Source organism: Ascaphus truei, chromosome 4 (genome assembly GCF_040206685.1).
Source record: "Ascaphus truei isolate aAscTru1 chromosome 4, aAscTru1.hap1, whole genome shotgun sequence".
Lineage (NCBI taxonomy): Eukaryota > Metazoa > Chordata > Amphibia > Anura > Ascaphidae > Ascaphus > Ascaphus truei.
The window spans coordinates 376467478-376475662 of NC_134486.1; positions in this window are offsets into that span (position 1 = coordinate 376467478).

The window sequence follows — 8185 nt, forward strand, 5'->3', positions numbered from 1 at the left end:
CTCCAGTGTAATGAAGTTCTGAAAAGGGACAACAAAAACCTTGAAGGAAAAGAGTAATGGGACTGAGCCCACACCTCAACCTCATTGGGATAGTCCCAGAACTGCTATAAAAACACATGAAAGCAATCATAATATACTCACAGATATATAAATGCCTCTGTCCTGTGCCCCTAGTCAGGTGTGCTGCTGATGGTGAATGAAGATATGAAAAAATAGAGAGTACAGTGCACAGACAAGAGAGTGGGTCCAAGATGGATATAACAATATTATTTTATTGTCCATTAAAAATAGAGGTATAACAGACCCCTACGCGTTTCTGCACATTGCACTTTATCAAGGAGTCAATAAGTAAACCAAAACACATATCTTAAATACACATACAAATCTGCCCCATTTCGCGCCAAACCAAAAAAGTAACCAGATTAAAAAGATCATAGATAAACACTAAACGTACAGTTTATGGATACTGGTTTAAGTGAATATGTAAAATCAGGCCTAAATGTGTATTTCGTAGGGCAAAAACCATAGCAGCTTATGTTTCGCCCAGCGCGATCACTTCTGTGAATCAGCATATTAACACATTCACTACTAAGGGCTCTTTTCGTTGTGGAACCTGCAATGTGTGCAGTTACATGAGGCCTTCACATTCCTTCTTTGCTTATACACCACAGAAAAAATATAAGGTTAAGAGCTTTATTAATTGTAACGCTATATTTGTCATATATTTGATTACATGTGGTTGCGACAAGAGATATGTCGACAGGACAAAAAGAAACTTGAAAACGAGGATGCAAGAACATATCAGATTGAAAACAAAAGGTGACTTGTTGCATTCGGTTTCCATGCATTTTTGTGGGTGTAGAAATGGAGGGATTAGAAATGTTTCATTTATGGGAATTGACAGGATTATACGTAAAGAACGTGGAGGAGACATTGAGAAACTATTGGCTCGTCGAGAGGCACAGAGGATTTTTGTACTGAGAACAAGAGTCCCTGAGGGTCTGAACACAGAATTAAATTTGAGTCACTTCTTAAGATAATATACTCTACTCTTTCCTAAATCTGTCTCCGCATCTCCCCTCCTGAAATCCCTCTCCTGGCTTCCGATTAAATCGCGTAGCTCACACTCAATTCTCCTGCTCACTTTTAAAGCTTTACATTCTTCTGCCCCTCATTACATCTCAGCCCTAATTTCTCGCTATGCACCATCACGACTCTTGCGTTCTTCTCAAGGATGTCTTCTTTCTACCCCCTTTGTATCTAAAGCTCTCTCCCGCCTTAAACCTTTCTCACTTTCTGCCCCACACCTCTGGAATGCCCTTCCCCTCAATACCAGACTAGCCCCCTCGCTATCCACCTTTAAGACCCACCTTAAGACACATCTGCTTAAAGAAGCATATGAGTAGCACTGGATAATCATGGACACATGACACAAAGCTTGGCCCCCTGCAGACGCACTTACTAGTATTCCCTCCTACTGTCTCTGTACGTTCTCCCTACCTACCAATTAGATTGTAAGCTCCTCGGAGCAGGGACTCCTTCCTTAATGTTACTTTGACAGTATGTCTGAAGCACTTATTCCCATGATCTGTTATTTATATTTGTTATTTATATGACATGTATTACTACTGTGAAGCGCTATGTACATTTTATGGCGCTATACAAATAAAGACATACATACATACATACATATATTAATATATATGGGTTATATGAAGCCCTATTGGATAGAGGCTGAGATGAAAATACCTGTTCCATTCTGTTGAAATGAACCTAATTATAAAATATTGTGGGTGTATTTCATCTCTAATGTAACGGTTGTTTCCTCTGGTCTGACCCACCCAATCTCACATTGGCCCCTGTGGTCTATCCAGCCCACATTACATGTTCATGTCCGGTGGTGCACCTGCAGGCAACAGGACTCCTGAGTCTCCCGCATGATGGTATAAGGGGATGTCAAGCCAGACAGACAGCTGAGGTAGTGGGTGCGAGTCCTACCTATATCATGTGCAGCGCCTCCACCCCATTAGGTAGATGGTCCTGATGAGGAACTCCTTCTTGGTGGTGAGGGCCCCTGGAGAGTAATTTCAGACTCACACCATGGGGTTCTCGTTGAACAAGTCATCTTTATTGTGCGTGATGATATGGACCAGCTGCCCCTCACAGACATTGCTTCAGCCGCACATTGCTCCGTGCTCCCCTTTAAAAGGTACGCCCTCCCAATGGAGTGGGATCCCCTCTCCCCGTACGGATATCATCCCTGTACCAGGTCCCTGGACACTGTTGGCCTTCTCTGGTTAGACATAGAGCGGTGCCACTAGTTACTGCACTAGTGGGCACCTATAGAACTTGTTGCTTCACCTTCACCTTGCAGCATCAACCTGCAGCAACACAACAAACTTTAGGCAGTGCAGTGCCTTATATACCTCCGGAGGCAGGCACATCTCTGATGTCACTAACCATGGACTCAGAGCATTTAGCCACTCCCATCCATACATAGGGCACCTCACCAGGGTGTGAGGGCAAACCTCCATGATTACTGCTGGCATTCCTGTAATTTACCAGGTTTTGCTGCCAGCAGGAGAGATGACTGTAGACATTGTTATGCATGGCTACACTAATATATGGATTATTGATGTATCTCACTGTCAGTTGTTCAGTTTGTTGTGAATAAAGTTGAAAACTTGAACTGCTTGTTTAGTATTGATGGTGTTTCAAAAGGAAAAAAGCAGTCAGCACTCCAAAAATCAATAACATTTGTATTACATCCCATGTGTGTGCACAAACACTTACATTTAAAGATGAAAATACAAGTACCAACTGCATATTCTTTGTTACTTATTTAACAAATACTGTAGTCTTTTTAAATAGAACCAAGAGTATGAAGAGGCTATCAAATTTTATGATGTGTGTAATGTTATAATTTATATCAAGCCTTTCAGATATTTTTAACACTGACATTGGGCAGTGCCCAAATCTCTTCATGCTTACAAGCAGGACTCTCCGAGATTAGGTTGCATTACAATGAAGTATGTCTCTCAGGTGGGTTTTATTGCTCAGAATTTACAATTGTAAACACAAATATTATTACTCTGTTGAGAAACTTCCCTTTGCCATATATTTTATTAGAATACTGTAATTGGACACATTTACTACACCATATATTTCCTGATATACAGGTACAGCATTAATGTTATTGTAAAATGCATATTGTGAGTCCCCTAAGACGCTTCTATTTATGAGGAATCGTAATTGTACAGCATATTTGCTTAACTATATTCCCAAAACACTTATATTGGTGAATTATCATAGTATTGTACCATATCTTGCCAAGTCTGTTGTGTAGCATGACTGGCAATGCCAACCCGACTTAGCTGTGCCAATAGCAAATTACCATGTTTTTTTCTAGGAACAGTGTCCCACCAATAATGGACAGGAAGTGAGATAGAAGTAGGCCAGAATGAAAACAGAAAAACAGGCCAAGTGACTTCACTTAAATCAGGATAGGATCCATAACAGAATAAATGATAAGGATACAAACCAATGAGAGATTCTGCTCCACTGAAAAAGAATTTCCAGGATGTTTTAGCAATACTTACAAACCAACCCAGGGGTGCAAAATCTCAGAGTGTATAGGAAAATGAGAAACTACACAAGACAGTATAATATTGTTAACAGAAAAATAGTGGAATAGACCCAACAAATATAGCTGATAAACTCACAAGTGTATAAAATAATGAGGCAATGGATAAGAATGATGTACTTCTGTGATGGTCAGGTGGGTTTCACAGGTTGATGATCAGGAATATATCTCCTATCCTGACTGAGCTTCAGAATGATAGAGAGAGAGAAATAGTGCAGTACCAAACTTTACTATAACCGATAAAAAAATGAATAACACTCACATACTTCTGTGTAAAAGCACATTGGGGGTAACACATTTGGAGGGTCTTGTAGATCTCTGACGTTAGCTAGATATATCAGCATCCTTCGATGTTCCCGGTGTTTCGGCGACACCTCCATCAGGTTGGCGCAGACCTCGGCGGATTAAGGGTGATGTCACTTTCGTCGTCCATCTCAGATCTTCTCCCAGAACTGTAGCAAAGGTGAGGCGAGTGAGGACTTTTCCAATTGGTGCAGATATAATACACCCCAGTGTCAGTTTGCACATCACCCTCCATTGAAGAGTAGGTGAATGTATAAGACTGACAGAAAAGAAATATGTGTAAGTTTTATTATATTCACACTAGGGAATTTGTGCACCCACAGTTTACCTCTACAGTAAGGTATCTATGATACTGGCTTTGGCCAGCTTTTAATTGCACTACTCAAAATAGCATATGCTTTATTTAACCCCTTCAGGGCTTTCTCACATGTTTCACTTGCCCATGCGACAATAATGACATATATTCAGTGTAGGTACCTGCAAAATTTTGTTATGCCTTGACGTGGCTTGCAGGCTTATAATGCTTTGGCCAAAGGGTTTAACTAAATAACCCTTATTCATGAGATTACTATTTTATTTTAGCCTAATTGGTAAGAGCGCAGGAATCGTTCTTTTTGAGTGAGGTATTTGCCTCAGGCGCATATCTGAGGGGTGCAGGAAGCAGAAAACTAGTATAGAAAATGTATTATTTTAGGACAACTATCATCTATCATCTTTGCTTGCATGCCTGAGAAGCTAAATAAGTAACGTCTGCTTAAAGCAATGACGTCACACCTCCGACTTTCTAAACCTGTGAAAAAACTAGTGTTCTGAACCTGTGAGAAGACTTCGAAATGCCGTCATTCTTTTTACACCCATCCACATTCTCTAAACAAATCACATCAACGAAAAGTCGATAAGGGTATCCAACATACATGATACCATGCCATGTTTGAAATAGCAACAGTTGGCTCTAATCCGTTGCATGACCGCTCGCGGTATTGTTTCCCGAATACAGGCCATTGTGTTTGGCGATAGGTAGATGTTAAAAAAAATATTAATTTTGTTTAATGCTTGACAAATGTCATACACCATGAATTTTAAACTACCGTCTGGGGCAGAGTATCATAAACAACGACAACTTGCCACAACAGAAAATTAAAAGATGTGGAAATAAATGGGAAAATAACTAGTAAAAAATGAACCGAATGCTGCAAATGCAACAATAGCTGACCTCTCCAATGTCACAAACTCGGCTCCGGGATCTGATAGTGACAATGATAATACAAGTTCAGCACTGATGGTTACCATTGACCAGCAATTGGATCTTGAAGTTACAGCTTCAGCATCGATCACTGACAATGACCAGAATCTCGACTGAAGTACCCATTGTTTGTACCATTGTAGAGGTTGACCAACACCTCGATCTCAAGGTCTCAACTTTGTCACTGATAACAATTGTTGAAATTAAAATGACTGCACCCAGCAACAAAATTGAAATACCATGCAAATCAATTTGAACAATCTACCATCTTGGCCCTGTATGTATGACAAATTAAGATGTCATCTTAATGAACATTGACCTCGAGAATCAATGGGTCAGGAGAGATTAACAAACATGTCCATCTTGTCAATAGAACATGAGGTAGTGAATAATATTAATTTCATTGTCGTTATTTATGGATTTGCCGCATTAAAAGCACGAAAAGTGCAATTGTAATTTTTTTTTAATCGTAATTGACATGTTAGAATTCTAGCTGTGATTTCTTCTATTTATATGTTAAATACATACACACAGTATACCTACTAGTGACATCACTGGTAGGGGTAGTTATTTGATTATAGAGGGAGTTGTTTTGATTTGACTTTGTCATCATATACCAGGTGACAGGCTGGAACCTTCTAGAAGGTGGGCGTGGCTAGGTTCCTGCCTAATAACCCTTGTGATGAGATTTATCACTATTAGGTAAACACGTAGCGTTAACCCTTTAAGGAACTTAACCTTGTAAGTGAATATAGTATTCCCAAAAATGGTTACATATGCTTAAAAGGGCTTAAAGAACCAAGTAAAACTATTATTGGAAAGTGGGGGATTGAAATATGTTGTCACAGCTCTTCCTGGCAGTGGAAATTAGCAAAACACATTTTTAAAGGGACTTGAAAGGAATTGCTTAGGTGTCTGAAAATACCAAAGGGTGTGGCCAGGAAGATACTCTATGATTGTATAGATTTATTAAATATAAAGATATTGGGGATGTAAATCAGGACGTTTAGGATATAACCCATGCATTTTGGGAATATGAAATTAGAGTTCAACAAGAGGTGTGCTCAGATGTCAGTCATGTGAATTCTCATCTTTCATGCTCCAACAAGCTCTTTGGAAGGAATCAGATATGTGTTAAGTGGTAACATATACAGATGCAGCCAACAGTATTAGAACACTTACCTGGGAAATTCTGGGAGATTCTGGGGCCGTCTCACAGTAAATGCCTCAACTTGCCTCAACATTGCCTCAACATTCCTGTGAGATTCCTAATGGCCCATCGGATAAACCCAGTGGGGGGTCCCTGCAGTCCCATTCAAACTGAATGGGACTGCAGGGACCCCTGCTGTGTTAATCCGATGAGCCATTAAGAATCTCACAGAAATGTTGAGGCATTACTGTGGGACTGCCCCCGAATTTCCCAGACAAGAGTTCTAATACTGGTGGCTGCATCTGTAGGAATCCTGCTTCTACCCTTTTGAAACTATCTGCATATACAGTGTTGTACTGTATGTTTTTGTAATAATCTTTTCTGTAACCTACGTGCTGTACTACATTTGTATATTACATTTTAAATGTAATAATTATTGTCTTTTGGACTTTAATTGAACTTTGCACGTTTTCAATAGAGTGATTGCCTTTTCGGACATATTTTGCTACAATGGATTTTTGTGTGCTTTTATATATTTTGCTTAGTAAAAAGGGACCAAGGACCCTAGTGATTAAACATTTTTGTATCCTTGGTGATGGAAGCATTACTAACCATTTTTTTTTTAACTTACATTTTTATTGAAATTCATCACAGCGTACAGAAAGTTAACAGAACATTACTTGCTTACAGGGGTCGAAAAATACAACAAAGAAATCAAAAAGTGGCATAACTTGGGGGGGGGGGGGTAGTTTTGTTGTATCTCCCTTTATAATGCAGCTCCCTAAATCTCGTCTTAGGGGTCCTATTCCCTGCACGGTCCCAACTTTTCTTTCTGAAGTCTGATCCGGATCATTATAAAGCATTTTAAGGGGATATGGATTGAGGGAAGATATTATGCATTTGAGAGACCCAGTGGGGAGAAAAGTGGTTCAGCTTGATAGCTGAGAAAGAAACACACAGTAGTTGCTGCATATATAAATACGTTTTTTCCGGATATAAGTGAATTAGCGTAACCTCTGAGTGGATACAGTATATGATATATAGCAACTGGCCCAGCTCTGGGCACCAACTTGTTGCAAAAACTCACGGTTTAGCGAGTTGAAAACGCCACGATTCAATCCTCTGTGTCTTCAGTGTTGCATCGCCAACCCTCCTGTGACTGTGACGTCACGTGGGGTGTACATAAGGTGAGGTGGGTAATTCGCATAATTTCTATGTGACAACCACATTAAAACATCCAGTTCTTATTACTTTTTTATCCAATTACTATATCAGACATATGTATATCTGTTTAGATTTAACATCTCATTCATTGCCGGGAAAGTACTATTGTATAGCTATTGATATATAAACTTGTTTTCTTATATGTTGTATTATACCCCTTGGCATTGTTTTTAAAATGTTTTAATGTGGTTGTCACATAGCAATTATGCGAATTACCCACCTCACCTGATGTATACCTGGTGCAGGTTTTTGTGTTGATTCTGCCTATATCTATGTTCCTCCCATAGCTGATGGATCACTCTTTGACAAAGACCTGAGGGCTGAAACGCGTCAGAGGATCCATCAGCTGCACATGTCTGTTCAATAAACTTTTTTTAGCCACCACCTTCGTTTAGCCCTGTTTACTTCACGGCTGTGCTCCGTTTTGCTTCCTGCTGTTGCTGGAGGAGTTTCCAGCTTGATAGCTGTGTGAATTAACCCTTGTTACATATACAAGTCACGTTCTCTCAGGTGTGCCGCTCGTGACAAGGAGTCTCTACAGACCTGCGGATGGCCAGTGGCAAGCAAAGGGGAGTCCCTACAGGCCCACAGATCGGCCTGCCGAGGCTTGCAGAAGTGGGGC